The sequence below is a fragment of the Photinus pyralis genome, unplaced genomic scaffold, assembly GCF_008802855.1.
Source record: "Photinus pyralis isolate 1611_PpyrPB1 unplaced genomic scaffold, Ppyr1.3 Ppyr1.4_LG5, whole genome shotgun sequence".
In the NCBI taxonomy this organism is placed as follows: Eukaryota; Metazoa; Arthropoda; class Insecta; order Coleoptera; family Lampyridae; genus Photinus; species Photinus pyralis.
In genome coordinates this window covers 12,596,409-12,611,035 of record NW_022170596.1, presented here as the reverse complement: position 1 = coordinate 12,611,035, position 14,627 = coordinate 12,596,409, and the positions used below count along the sequence as shown (strand labels likewise).

General features: G+C 35.8%; 1 protein-coding gene and 1 long non-coding RNA gene across 3 annotated transcripts in view; both read right to left on the bottom strand.

Annotated features, from left to right (window-relative positions):
- The window catches only part of LOC116171458 (T-box transcription factor TBX20-like), a gene marked incomplete in the record, with an annotated part of 102,200 nt that overhangs the window by 43,815 nt on the left and 43,758 nt on the right, over nucleotides 1–14,627 (bottom strand).
- LOC116171459 lies at nucleotides 8,100–12,427 on the bottom strand. The gene is made up of 3 exons (XR_004145452.1): nucleotides 12,290–12,427; nucleotides 11,840–12,187; nucleotides 8,100–8,322 (listed from the first exon to the last, which is right to left on the bottom strand). It is a non-coding gene; the product is annotated as an uncharacterized LOC116171459 (long non-coding RNA).

Sequence of the window (14,627 nt, the reverse complement as noted above, 5' to 3'; positions counted from 1 at the left end):
TTTATCTAACATACGTTGAGAGGATAGTCTTTGTTGTCAACTGTGCATGATTGGTTGTTATAATTTTGATTTTCGGAAGAAGGGTTTCGCCGTAAATAGGACGTTAACAAGAAAAGCGTCGCTTTTAGACACCGTCAACGAAGAACTACGTTTGATTAAAATTTAAAATCTGCTTTTAGCCAAAATCAGAGCAGAGTTACGTCTCGTGGAAAATTTTAAATCAGCTTTTTGCTACGTTCAGCAGCGAATTACGTTTTGTTGGAGAATTTATTTCGCTTCTTGCGAATTCCATCGTTGATTTACTGCCAGTTAGTACTTATTTGAAGCTACAGCCGACATTGAAAGTTTTCGTTCAATTTGAGTTTGAAGATTGAGGAAATTCCGTTTGCGAAGCCGGAAGCAGAATTCGCGGCTAATTATTGGTCGACGTTTTGAAGTTTTGGCAATCAAAGGTGCTGCAAGAAGAGGTGTTTGTCGGCGCCCCCATAAGTGTGTTTTCAACGTGACTCAGTTTGAAGTTGAGTTTTTTTATTGAACGTCTTTGTCTACCCGAAGAGAGGATGTTGCGATTACCCGGTCGTTAGTATAAAGTGTGTTTATTGAAAATTGTTTTTGTGAATTGTGTAAGGATACCTTTTATTTGCATATTTCAATTCCCGGTCAAATAATGTAAGTAGTTCTTAATTTTAGTCTTTTTGTAATAATTGTTTGTGTTTTTGTACCATTTTCCTTGTGTGTGTTAGAATTAAATCGCACTTTTGTAATTGTCACATTAATTTTCCGTGTGTCATTCTAACGACTATTTCTAATTTACCTGTGTTTTCATTGGATGCTTGCCCAAATTTATTCAAAATTTTGCAGTTCAGTTTGGAGCTTATATTTCATTTTATAGCATATGTTAAATTGACATTTTAATAGGTTTGAATGAGTAGGCTAAGCCGTTCTTTAACCTTAAGGATAGATAAAGTGATCACTTTAACCGTAAGGGTAGATAAAGTGAAACAGATGACTGTGAATTCTAATGACATCTGTCATTCTTATTTCAAATGCACGATATAAAATGACGTTCAGAACATATGCTACATTTACTTAATGTTGAATCAAGCACTACACAAGTAAACGTGACCATATACCTATACGTCTGGAGCACCTCTGACCTTAGTCACTAATTACTTATCACGCGTAATGCTTTTTGTGTGCCAATGATTTAAAAAGGTTGAATTGAAATGGCCTTCTCAATTGCAAAAATGCGCTGTTGAAATTCTTTTATTCTTCACAACTTTGACGCGATATACGTACCATCAAAATAAACAAAATGATTTCCCTTACCTGCCAGTCTTTGTAATAATCATTTCAGTCCCTAAATCATTAAACTTGTCCCATAAGTCTTTGGTTTCTAAATGACAAGTAACGTTCCTAAGTTCCTCACAGTTCCATCGTTCTTGCAACAGCGGATTGCGATAACTAGACGGCGATCGTCTACCGCCCGAATGACACGCAACTCCCGATTCGGAAGTCGAAGAAACGTCCGCGGGAGAATCTCTTCCACTTTCAATATCCGTCGGTGGCACTATTGTACAATCTAATCCTACAGGTTCCGGTGTTGTCGCTACTGACGACGCCGAAGTTTCCACGAACTTTTCTGAAACAACAAAAATCTTTCATTAAACAAAGTGTAGGGACCCCATGAATATTTTATAAACCCAACTCTCCATTGTAATACATGAATGGTGTAAGTTATGATTTCGTTACGCATTTGTTTAACAACTATGATAGATATCAGATTGGATTAACGTTTTATGATCGCCCAAATAATTTACTATTTTCGATATTGCATTAATAATGACAAATGTCAATGCTTTATATTTCTCACTTATATTTATAATCAATAAAACTGGGTGGAAACTTGAAATCCCAAATGTAACAAATTCAATGGTTTTGACTATAGGTACAATGTAGCCAATGAATCGTGATAAGAAAAAGATCCTTTTTCGAGATGCATTTTCCAACAGCTTCCCCCTAGGCTTCCCCCATTTATGAGTGCGACTTCCTTTATTGTACAACATACAAGAGGGGAGGTATCTACTTTAAATTGGTTTTAGTACGCATTTGGAATGATTGTTGTTGTGGCTTCCATTTCCTTTTTTGTCATTTTCTTGGGCGTGGATTTTCTAGACATTGTAATGTGGACCCACACAAATATCAACGCTCGAGGGTCTAAAATTCTAAGAAGAAGAAATACAACGTGAGTGTCTCTCAAGATTTCTAATACTTTCAGAAGTTATGCAATTCACTACGGTTCTAGATTTCAAGGGCATAACATACCAGAGATCCTCCTCGAACCAGGCTTTACGACCCCATGACCGTTACCTTTAATATTTCAAATACAGAGTACGAAGTCTTTAGGCAATTGGAGTCCACAATACAAAACGAATGCATTGACTTTTTCCAAATCTTCACAATTAAATAAAATGTGGAATTTATATTGCTGTGTAAACAATGTCAGGTGGGACGTTGTATTTGGTTTTAAGGCGTTTGGAATGAATTTGGGTGCCTAATTGTTAATTAATGTCATCAAAAATTTTCTTTAACCAATGTCGTGAGTCTAATTACGTTTTAATACACAATTTTGCGAATCCAGCGTGTAGTCAAGGTCATGTTTATTTACTGTCTTTATAATGATAGTGTATTTCTTGGAATTGTTAGATTAAAGAATCTTTCTACCTCAATTTTATTTGTTATTAAGGCGCTGAATAATGTGAATGTGTCAGTTTCGATATGATTTACTAAAATTTTCGTCTGTGTGAGAAAGATAAAGGTAATTGTTTGAGATTATGAATTATGAAGTGGAAATGTTGAATTAGTTAAGGAAAAATTCTTAGAATTAGTGTAGACGAGACGTTTTTGATTGTTCTTCGCATCGGTTAGTTTCGTTTCTATGCATTTATTGGTTGTTAAGGTTTTAAGAAATTGTGGGATTTTGTTTTAAATACGAGAGACGCGGAAAGAAGACGCTTTTTTCCAAGTTCGAGGCCAGAGTGCGGTCCATGCTGTCTGTTCGAAGCAGTATTTTTCTTCGTATAAAGTTCTCGAGACCAAATTTTGGAACAGACGACTGTCGCATGATATTGAATATGCCATTTTTTTTGAGGGCACATTTCCGAGGACATTGACGAAAAACTTCCCTATTGTGTCGTGTATTTTTGGCGTCATTCAGGGGGCGACTTTACCTAGGGGAAACTTTAAGGATGCGAAAAAAAACGAAGCTAAAATAATAATCTATGTACGGGGTTTTTGGATACGTATTCCAGGTAGTGCCGTTACGTACAGGGTGATTTAAAGTCGTGGTTCACCATTTGGACCTCTGCAACGGTGAAAGATATAATATAGGTTGCCTCTTTCTGTGACGCTTTTGAAATTCTTGAAAAATCTTTGAAAATAATTGAGATATTACGGAAAAACGGAAAATGTCAATTATCGTATTTTACCTAGTTTAAGCAGTCGAGAATAGACGGTTCGCTTTAGCACTTCTTATGGGCACTTTTTATTCGGAGAATCTGGATCTCTTATTGGAATTTCCATAGCACGCTAGATGTTGAAGATACAGGCTACTACTTCCATATTTCTTATGGACGCCATATTGGATTTTTACGGAATGAGATAAAGGACAAAAACAGAAAAACGTCACAAAAAATTGTAAAATGAAATGTTTTACATTCATTCCTCAACAAAAGATCCATAACTGTATCTTGCTATGGCTGCGATAGCGATGCAATCAAATTAATTTCTTTTTTGGCCCTCTATCTCATTCCATAAAAATGTATTGTGGCGCCTATAAGAATTATGAAAGTATAGTAGCCTGTAGCATCTAGATCTAGCGTGAAATGGAAATTTTGATAACAGATTCAAATTCTCCGTAAAAATAAAGTACCCATAGAAGGTGCCGACCGTTTAAGCTAGGGAAAATGTGACATTTTCAGTTCAGTTATCTCAGTTATTATCAAAGATTTTTCAAAAATTTCAAATGCGTTTTTTTAGTCATAAAAAAACACGCAGCTAAAGTCATCCCGCATAATTACTAAATTCTCCGGAATTCATTTTGGAACAGCAATCACATTTTGGTGCAATCGATGCCTGATTTTTAAATTTGTTTATTGTAATTTGTTCAAAATTCTATATGTCACAGATCACCTTTTACCCCTGCACAACGGGTTGTTCATGGTTTAGCACAAAATCGAAAAACAGGAAATTTTACGCCTTGAATACGGTAGTATTATTATGTCTGCATAATTAGACGCACAGAGAGTGATAAGATTTTCGGTATAATAATTAATTTAATTTTAATTAAACATCTTGTAACGTTTACAAGTGTGGCATGTCCAAAATTAGAATTTTAAATCTAATGTCCGTATACGCTAGCTGCTAGCACCAAACGGAAAGGTTTCAGTAAGACATCTAATTGCTGGAATTGTACACATGCAGAAACTTATAATTACGTAACTCCAGAAGTTGCTCCGTAAATAAATGCAAATTACCGATTTAATTATACGTAAAAGAGTAATAAAGCATATACGTTTTCATTACTAACCAATAATTTTGTCAATTACTTCCCCTGTAGTTTTCCAGTTTTCCCACTTAAAACTCGATGCTACGCACAAAAGATCGCGCGGTCGGATTTACTTTTATTGTTTTATTTCTCATTTCGCCGTTATAATTACGGGCGAACTAAAGTAATTTAGTTTTATTTTCGCAGGTCGCGCAGTTGATTATCTACGAAAAATAAATTACAAGAACCAAGTAATATTTTGCATAGCACGCCGCTGAACTTTTTTACGGCTTTAGTGCCTTTAATTACTTACGAAGTAATAAAAATTATATACGATTTCCTTAAAGGGTAGCTAATAACTTTTAACACCATATGCGAGAAAATTAAAACGTTGCCTACGTAGAATCGAAAATATAAAATACTAGAAATTGTCACGTAAAGAAAAAAAAAACTTTGTCATTATTCCTTCACGCCATTCAGTTGCCCTCCGCTTCCAACAACCGTGAATGTTTCGTTAAAGCGTGTAATATTTTTTGCTACCGAGCCGAGCCCTTTTTTTTCGAAGCAATTTATTACATTAAATTGTAATACGTAACTGACAAAATAACACTTTATGAGCTTGCGAGAATTTTAAAGGGCCAATTTCTTGCTGTTTTATTTAGTGATGTCCTTAACTTCAAAAAGAATAAGCGTTTCTTTTACACAAAAGGAATACCCCAGCTGAAAATGTATGTGGGTAATGGCCGCCATACCTATTTATCGTCCTATTATTGAAAGTAAAAATGAAAAATGCTTGAATACGAAATATCGAATACATCAAAGACGTAAAAAGTACGCTGTCAATAAAATGAAATTTAATGACATTTAGAAATGGGTTTGCCTTTAATTTCCAAGTACCGGCAGCATTTTCTACACGTCTTAACATTAACTTAAACTATCAACGAAATTAGGTCTCTTAAATTTTGAAACGTTCGGTTTAATTACGTTAAATAATTGCAAAGCGGAATAAACTTAAAAATTTCAAGAAAATGAGAAGTGCGCCATTTTACAGTAAAACATATAATGCTGCCTTTTTTTGAGAATATTAAAGATGTGGGTCAAATACCCATACAGTATAAATATAGTGAAAGGAGAACTAATCTCTCTCTTCAACTAAGTGAATAATCAACAGAACATACAAAATCTACTGAATCTAGAGGACATATGGAGGAGATACGTACTACAGAATTTACAAATACTACACATCTACACATTCTAGAGAAAATACAGTATCTATAGCATGTAAAGCATTATACAATAATATATCCAGTACTTACAGAATCTACAAGATATACAGAAGCCCCAAAATTTATAAAATCTGTAGAACCAAAAGATCAACAGAATCTGCAAAATGTACATCTACAGAATCGACGAAATCTACAGAAAGTATAGAATCTATACAGGGTGTTCCTAAATATGATGTAAATACGAAAAGGACTATTTGTTTGGCTTATTTTATGACTAAAGGTTCATATACCTAAACATAGGTCCGCAAACACTTTGTTACTGATATACAGGCGGTTATAGTTTCGTCGTACTCGTACACTTTACAATTTAAATCTTTAATTTATAAACATATGCACATACAAGATACAATTTCAAATGCGAACTGTCATAACTAAAGTCAAATAAAGTCAGAGGCGTGCTGGTCTGTTTTAAAGATATTACTTTCATTTAGCCAACTACCGAAAATTGACTTTTATTTTTTTTCTCGACATCGGTCGCAAATACGAAAAAATTCCAAGAGACTAAAACGTTTCCAAACAAATCAGACAATTAAATTCTTAGTTCACAATCTACCTGTGGCGCACCTGAAAAAACAACACTCCATACATTCTCAATACCATTGATATGATCAAATTCAGCGTAACTTATATTTGAAATTTGAGTAAACTATCTCAAACTTCAGGAGATATAAAGAAAAAACTTAAAAATCTTGAAATTTTAACACGCTGTATATAGATCAGTAACGAAGCGCTTGCGGACCTATGTTTATATGCACTTTTACTCATAAAAGAAGCCAAAGAATTAGCCCCTTCCGTATTTACATCATATTTAGAAACACCCTGTATAATCTACAGCATTTACAGAACCTACAGAATTCACAAGACTTAGGTATAGAATTTACAGAATCTACATACCTAACAGAGAATAACTGAAAAATTACCACGCTAGTATAACACGCTCGGGGATGGCGCCAGATGTCGCCGACCCCACGTCATCGTCCCTAAAATTGCGAATTACATGGCCCCGGTAGTTATAGGTACAGTCTCTTGTAAAAGTAATGTCCCTCGGATACCTACCACTGTAGCATAGGCAACCAACACCCCAGCCGCCTAGTCCAAGTTGGATTTGCGGGTGTGCGAGGTAGGTATCTAATGCGGTTCATTTTCAGCAGATATTCCCATTTAGCCAAACTAAATACTAGTTAGTAGAATAAAAGTGAATGCCATCGATTTATTAGCTCAAAGGATCTGCGCTGCATATCCTTGGCTTGGTGCAGTAAACATTTTTACATTTCTTACAATTGGTTTGGTGCGTTTTAAATTTGCAAATAGTTTAGCTAGAGACTATTAAGACAAAATAATGGCTTTTCACTTTTTAATTTTTTGAGTAGGTTTTCTTCTAACGAAATAAAGGTGATATTCTTGTCCTTTAATGACATTGAAATTCCAGTGTCATTAATAATTACTTGCGAGTAGGTCTCCTCATGGAATGCGATTAATTGCCCTACAAGTGCACTGTGCAACAATACCTTTCTTTTGTAACTAGCATCAGAAATTAAATGATATGCATTTGTGATACTTGGTCGTGGTTGATTTAATATCGAATTTAGTTTAGGAGAGCTTTTACGTTGCATATTTTTGAGTAGGTAGGCGTATTATAAGCATATTTAGTCCAGGTTATAGGTATAATATTTTTTGACAAAAAAATTAGTTACCAGTTAAACCGGCTTTTTCATGCAGGTGAAATGATTAGAAATTAGGGAAAAATAATTAAAACAGCTGAATTTTTCCGCGGATGCCATCCCGGGGTTTGAAAGGAGTGGGAGGTAGTAGTTACAAAAGGAACGGCATTGTTGCGCTTCCAGTGCAGATAATCGCATTCCATTAGGAGGCCCGAGTAATTAATAATGAGACTTCAATTTCAATGTCAGTATAAAACGACAAAATCATCACATTTATTTTGTTAGAAGAAAATCTACTCGAAAAAATTAAAAGTAAAAGGTCATTATTTTAGCTAAACAATTTCCAAATTTAAAATGCACCAAACCAATTGAAAGAAATGTAAAAATTTCTATTGTATTAAACCAAGGATACGTTAAAGCAGCGCAGATCTTTTGAGCTAATAAATCGATGCCATTCATTTTCATTCTACTAACTTATTTTTAGTTTGGCAAAGTGGGAATACCTGCTGAAAACGAACCGCATTAGATACCTACCTACCTCCCACACCCGCAAATCCAACTTGGACTAGGCGGCTGGGATGTTGGTTGCCTATGCTACAGTGGTAGGTATCTGAGGGACATTACTTTTACAAGAGACTGTACCTATAATTTAGGTTTTTAGTTTCAAATAGCCAAGAAATTGAGGCAACGTACGAAAACGCGATTACCAGGAGGAGTAACGTTATAACCCGAATTTGGTATCGTCCAAACTCTCCGATTTTTGATAATAGCGTATCCAAGCTGTTTTCATTCATAGCTCGTGACGGAGTAAATCACAGTAGCTGGAAATCTGCAAAAAGTAAAATAAGATATGTATCCACACTTTTTTGCGGTTTGAAATATTTTAGCAAGACGACTGCATAAAACAAGACGAATGTTTATACATTATAGATTGAATAATAATTTAATCTTTCTAAAATTAAGTTGTGTTTAAGTATTTTATTGCGGTTCCAGCCGTAGTCAAGAGATTTAGAGGCCAGCGGAGAGGTCAAATTGAATTTTCCAACTTTTAATGGGTTGTACAGTAGTACAGAGAATCGAAGTCCCCAAATTTGGGTTTTGGGTTTGAGTTTTAATCAAACCACTCACCACCGCTGCGACATTCGCGAAATTGCTTCCAGACGCTCGGATATGTTATTACTGTTATTAGCATATTACCTAGATACTTAACTATATTCTATCCAAATATCAACAATTATAAAACTGTTTAAAAGATTGTGCCATTAGCTCTCCTACTATTAGCTTTCCAATTTGCTAGTATGGTTTCATGAAGTCCATTCTGAACTCGAAATGGGATAATGGGAAGTTAGTTTATAAAGATAGAACAAACAGGCTCGAAACCGGTCCCATACAATTAATTAAGTGCATAGGCGCCGACTTGACAAAATTTTTGGGGGGGCCCAAACATTTTTACGTACCTGCATAGGGTATCGGGTTACGGGCAGGGCCGGTTAAACCACAAGGCGAACATAGGCGGCTGCCTGGGGCGCCAAGCTTCAGAGGGCGCCAAAATTAAGCAACATCTTTCAGCGAAAGCGCATCGGCGGCTCCAAAAAACTTCCCGGTACTGCCGGTGCCGCGATCGCACACCTCTCTCAAGTCAAGCGAGGGCGGCCTATGCGCACTTATGTATCCATTGCCCTTCGAATTTTAATGACGCTTCCAGTGTCGGTGGCGAGCAGAGAACGCAGTTTCTCCAAGCTAAAGCTGATAAAGACATTTTTGCGGTCAACAATGTCTCAGAATAGGCTCGTGGACTTGGCAATGATCTCAATTGAATCGAAGGAGGCATGGAATGTAAATTTAGAACAGCTAGTCCAGCAGTCCGCGAGAAATAAGGCAAAGATGAATTTTTGATTTTTTATGTGTATATCCCTACCCTAATATCTTTGGATATGCGTTTTTGTATACCTACACCGCCTACACGTTATGTCGTTATGTTATTATGTATTTGAAGAAAACACAATAAAGTATTTATGAACGCCACTTCTATTTTTTGGCTGGTACTGGTACCATAGGAATAACCTCCGGAAGGGCGCGCTGAGAACATCTCGCCTAGGGCGCCAAATAGCCTTTCACTTTCACCGGCCCTGGTTACGGGTATAAGTAATTTAGGAACTAAAACGTAATACGTAACGATAACAATAGAAAATTATTAAAACATCACCATAACCCTAACCGACAACCGTCGACTTTTAACTAAAACCAGCAAGTACGAATTTTTGCATTTTTAAATAATGCACTTATCGTAGTAGGTGTAAGGTGCAGGTACCTATCTTTATCCTTTCTCAGAAAGAAAAACTATGACGTCACATCAGGAGTCAGATTATTGCTTCTTAGAAGTGTCAACGGTTTCCTGCTTACTTGGGACGGTTTGTTATTGCATTTTTGCATTGAGGTAGAGGTATAAAGGTTTATTGTTGAGTCTAAAGCTGATTATGCAGTTTCAAGATTTGGTGTAAGTAACCACGAATACGAATACGGTATATAATTGTCACTTATTCAGAATTAGGGGAGCTGAGCCCCTCCAGTATAAATATTGGAGGGGCTGAAAGTGCTCGGCCACCCCTAAGTCGGCGCCTTTGATTAAGTGTAAAAAAGAACGAAGACACAAACACTACATGTTTCGACTTGACGTCATCTTCAGGTGTTCTCTGAACTAAAAGATGGAGGTAAAAAATTGCGGAGAGCATATATAATTAACTTACAGTGGAAGGGTGCGTGCACGAACTGTCTACATTAATGAAAACCCCCCATAAACGGGACAGTAAAACTAAAAAGTGCCTGATCGAATGGTCACCGATACAATAGTTGGTTGAACAGGTTAATGAGTAAAATTCTAAAAGGTTAAATAGCCGAACCTAAAAACTAAGCGTTAATATAGACAACCGTATATAATATGCAAGTATGAACTTACGTTTACAAATTCTAACTACGAACTAAAAATTGGTAACACACCCCAAAAATGGGTAATGAAACTGGAAACCAGCAGCACAAATACATTTTTCTATTTCGGTGTCACAATGATGATTTTGTACAACTGTTTTCGGCCGAAAACAGTTGTACAAAGACAGTGATTATAGTCGTTTTTTTGGTAACTCATCTTTTAAGTTGGCCGTTACTAGTTAGTACAAGTAGGTACTTCGTTGGGTACTTCCATGTTTGAACTTCAAAATGCCAGTCTTACTACGCTGCCAATCTAAAACTTAACGGCATAAAAAGTGTTTCCAACATAAAACATGTTAGTTCTAATGTTCCCTATAGTTTCTGATAATGATTTTTTTAATTAAATTAAAGCACCGAAATAGAAAAAATAGTATGAAAAACGCGTGTTACAATTTGCTTTATTGTAATACTCCTATCTTGCGGACACTCGTGGCTACGCTTCGCGTCGCCACTCGTGCCACAAGATAGTCGTGTTACAATAGGTCGCATTGTAACACTTGTCTTTCAATATACTATTTTCTATTTCGGTGTCACAATGATGATTTTGTACAACTGTTTTCGGCCGAAAACAGTTGTACAAAGACAGTGATTATAGTCGTTTTTTTTGGGAACTCATCTCTTAAGTTGGCAGTTACTAGTTAGTACAAGTAGGTACTTCGTTGGGTACTTCCATGATTGAACTTCAAAATGTCAGTCTTACTACGCTGCCAACCTAAAACTTAACGGCATAAAAAGTGTTCCCAACATAAAACATGTTAGTTCTAATCATTGAATTTATAACTATCTAAATTCAATGGTTCTAATGCTCCCTATAGTTTCTGATTTTTTTAATTAAATCAAAGCACCGAAATAGAAAAAATAGTATGAAAAACGCGTGTTACAATGCTTTATTGTAATACTCCTATCTTGCGGACACTCGTGGCTACGCTTCGCGTCGCCACTCGTGCCACAAGATAGTCGTATTACAATAGGTCGCATTGTAACACTTGTCTTTCAATATACTATTGTAGTGATTCCAAAAGTAAAGGCACATTACAAATATTGAGTAAAAAGTTCGGCGGTGAAGCCGGAACGTCGTTAACTTAAAACGTGAATACAGATAATTAAGTACCTACTTATCTAAATAAATTTAACCTACTTACAATGAAGAATCATTAAGAAGGGAAGACGGTAAAAACTAATTACAGCTACATAGATGAATATAAATTTAAAGGAAGCAAATTTTAAATTCTGAGTTTGTCCTCACTGCAAAAATTAATTGGGAGTTCCATTACTTTTCTTGATGATGAACAGAGCAGACCATCAGTGTTAATTAAAGAAATATAAATCATTCCAGTACATAGTGCTTTAGTTTTGCATACCAATGAAATCTGATATGGTGCGTAAAGACCTCTTAGTTTCTTCTTAAGTGGCATAAAGTCTTAAGGCACCCGTCCACTGTGGTCCCGAGCGTCCTTTCTTTTTCTGCTGCGACGCATGCAAATCATGTTATCGGTAACAGATGATTTTGATTAAATCAAGCTTGTACGCACTCTACATAAGAACATCTGAGAGCAAAATACGTGCGTTATATTTTGTAGATTATTTATCAGAATAATCGACTAATCAATAAATAACCCACACATTCCAGAGATAATACGCAAAGAATATTATCACTGTTCCAGCGGGTCGCTCGTTCACCATAGGTACTAATCGAACAAAATCATACCCTAAAATTTAAAATGTGATAATCAATAGCTAGGTATTACAATTACATAGCTTATTTACGTAACAAATCATTTTCATTTTAGTTTCAGAATACTGCAACTTACCTTTGGCTGGATAGATCACTATATTTAATTATTGTGTCTATCTCAACCTACACCATAGTGTAAGAATAGAACACTTATATGCCTACAGTAATGATGCAACTGTTCTCAAACTGACTTATTGTACGATTATTATCTCGCGTACTGAGAAGTAGTTACTTGATTAAAATAATTTATTTGGGATTAAAGGTCAAATTCAGTGATACGTGATGAAACGGCGCTCTGATTGTACCTAGGTGTTAACTCTCGACTGCAGAAAACTATTTTTTACCCTAAGAAGGAACCCAGTGTCTGTTGTGTACTTTTTTGTACAAAGTACAACTAACATTTATATATTACCAAAATACGAAATACAAAATATACAGTATATAGTGTACAATGTTAATTAAATACAAAATTACTGAAAAATAGTATCTAAAAGTAGCCACTAATGATTTAATTTTAATGAATTGTTAAAAAAACACATTCTAGGTTTTTGTAGGTAAGTAACTAGGTATTAATTTGTACGTTAATTTATTATTCAATGCTGATCGCTTCATAAAACCTTTTATTATTTGAAAAGTAATAAGTAATAGCTACAGTGCTCACGGAGAAAGAATATTGCAACAAAATTCTTGGACACCGACGTGCAGTATTGGACTGTAATAACAATTTGGGGTAGTATTCGCATTTTACACTCAACTGGCGCTCATTTCAGCCAGTGCCATAAAGAATGTCGACACATCGCTATTGTCAGATGGACAAAGATTAAATAAACTGATTTAGTTACAATTTCTATGTATGATAAAGAGCATGAAAACCAAAGAGAAAGAGAATTTGTGGACTTGTAGACGATGAATGATAAGTGTTTCTAATTTAAACACCTACCTACAACATTCATTTGGACGTATTAAAGCCCCTTTTACGAGGCGTTTTTGAAGCGCTGCGCTGCAGAGTGGCGCCGCTGGTAACGAAACGTTGCTTCCATACAGAGCAGGGACGTGGGGCGACGTGTAGCGAACTTCCGCTACAGAAACCCGCGCGGCTGGTAGCGTAACCCCTTCACACGGTGCGATTGGCAGCGCCACAAGTAGCGCGAAGCGATTTTTAGAAGCGCCTCCACGCAACAAAAGCGCACGTACCAAGAAAGAGCGTCGTTCTTTTAAAAAATGGTGTCTAGTTTGAGGAGAGTTGATTTACTTTATTTTATTTCACTTTATTGACATACTAATGTATGTGTAGGTGGGAGTTCGACCTTTGAAGGAAGGCGAAACCGTATATTAGGCTAAACCAGGCCTGTAGCTAGACGTTAATTTCAGAGGGGCAACTCAAAATTCAGAGGGGGCAAAATTATTTAATAATTTAAAAGCAGGTGACGATAAAAATCCCTTAATAAAAAAAACAACTAAGAAGGTATATTTGAAATGCAAAAATAAAATCAATGCGTTTACATATACATTAATACACATAAAAGACAAAAAAAGGTTAATAACATGACGAATAAGATAATATACAATACACTAATATAATTGCAATTTTCTATTTTTTCTGTTATTAAATTTGTTTAAGAACACATCCAAGTTTATATTATTTGCACGTTTGCTTTCAAACGCTAAATATATTAGGTTGGCCATTCGACTATGGGACATTGAGTACCTTTGTGGTCTATTTATTCGGGTTAAGGTCGAAAATGAAGACTCACACATAGCTGTGCTACAGCCAAATACAGCCACAGTTGCATACAATTGGTAAGATTCTTTAAAGGCATCACGTTGATTGTAAAAAACTTTAAGAATGTTCCGTTCCTCAACCTCCTTACTTTCTAGATATAAATATAACTAAATATAAATACACACAATTTAATTTTTTTTGAGCGATTTAGGTACTTAATTTCTTATTTTTTAAAGATCCAACCAATTTTTCTAGAGTGGGCAACATTTCTTATCAGAGTGGACAATGCCCACCCTGGCCCCTCCCTAGCTACGGCCTTGGGCTAAACACTTCATATTGTATGGTAAAAACCATTGTAATAAATAAATCTTGATTAACATTCGCATGGTTCTTGGTTATGGAGGGTATAGTGGGACTTCCCTAACCAGCGCTGCCCGTATGTAGACAAGTGATGTTACGCCACTGCATATGGTACTTATTTAGTGATATCCTGAAAAGAGAAAAATTCCTAGGTGGCGATCTGCTCTGTGGTTGCGATTCGTAAAGTTGTGCGCTCGCGCGTGTTTACTTTTTGTCCGCCGGTGTTTAAAAATTATCAACAAAGTACGAAACGAGTGGTATTTTCCGTATTTCTACTTAATTATTGGGAAAATGAGTCGCAGAAAGAAAGCTAAGGTATAAACTTGCATCT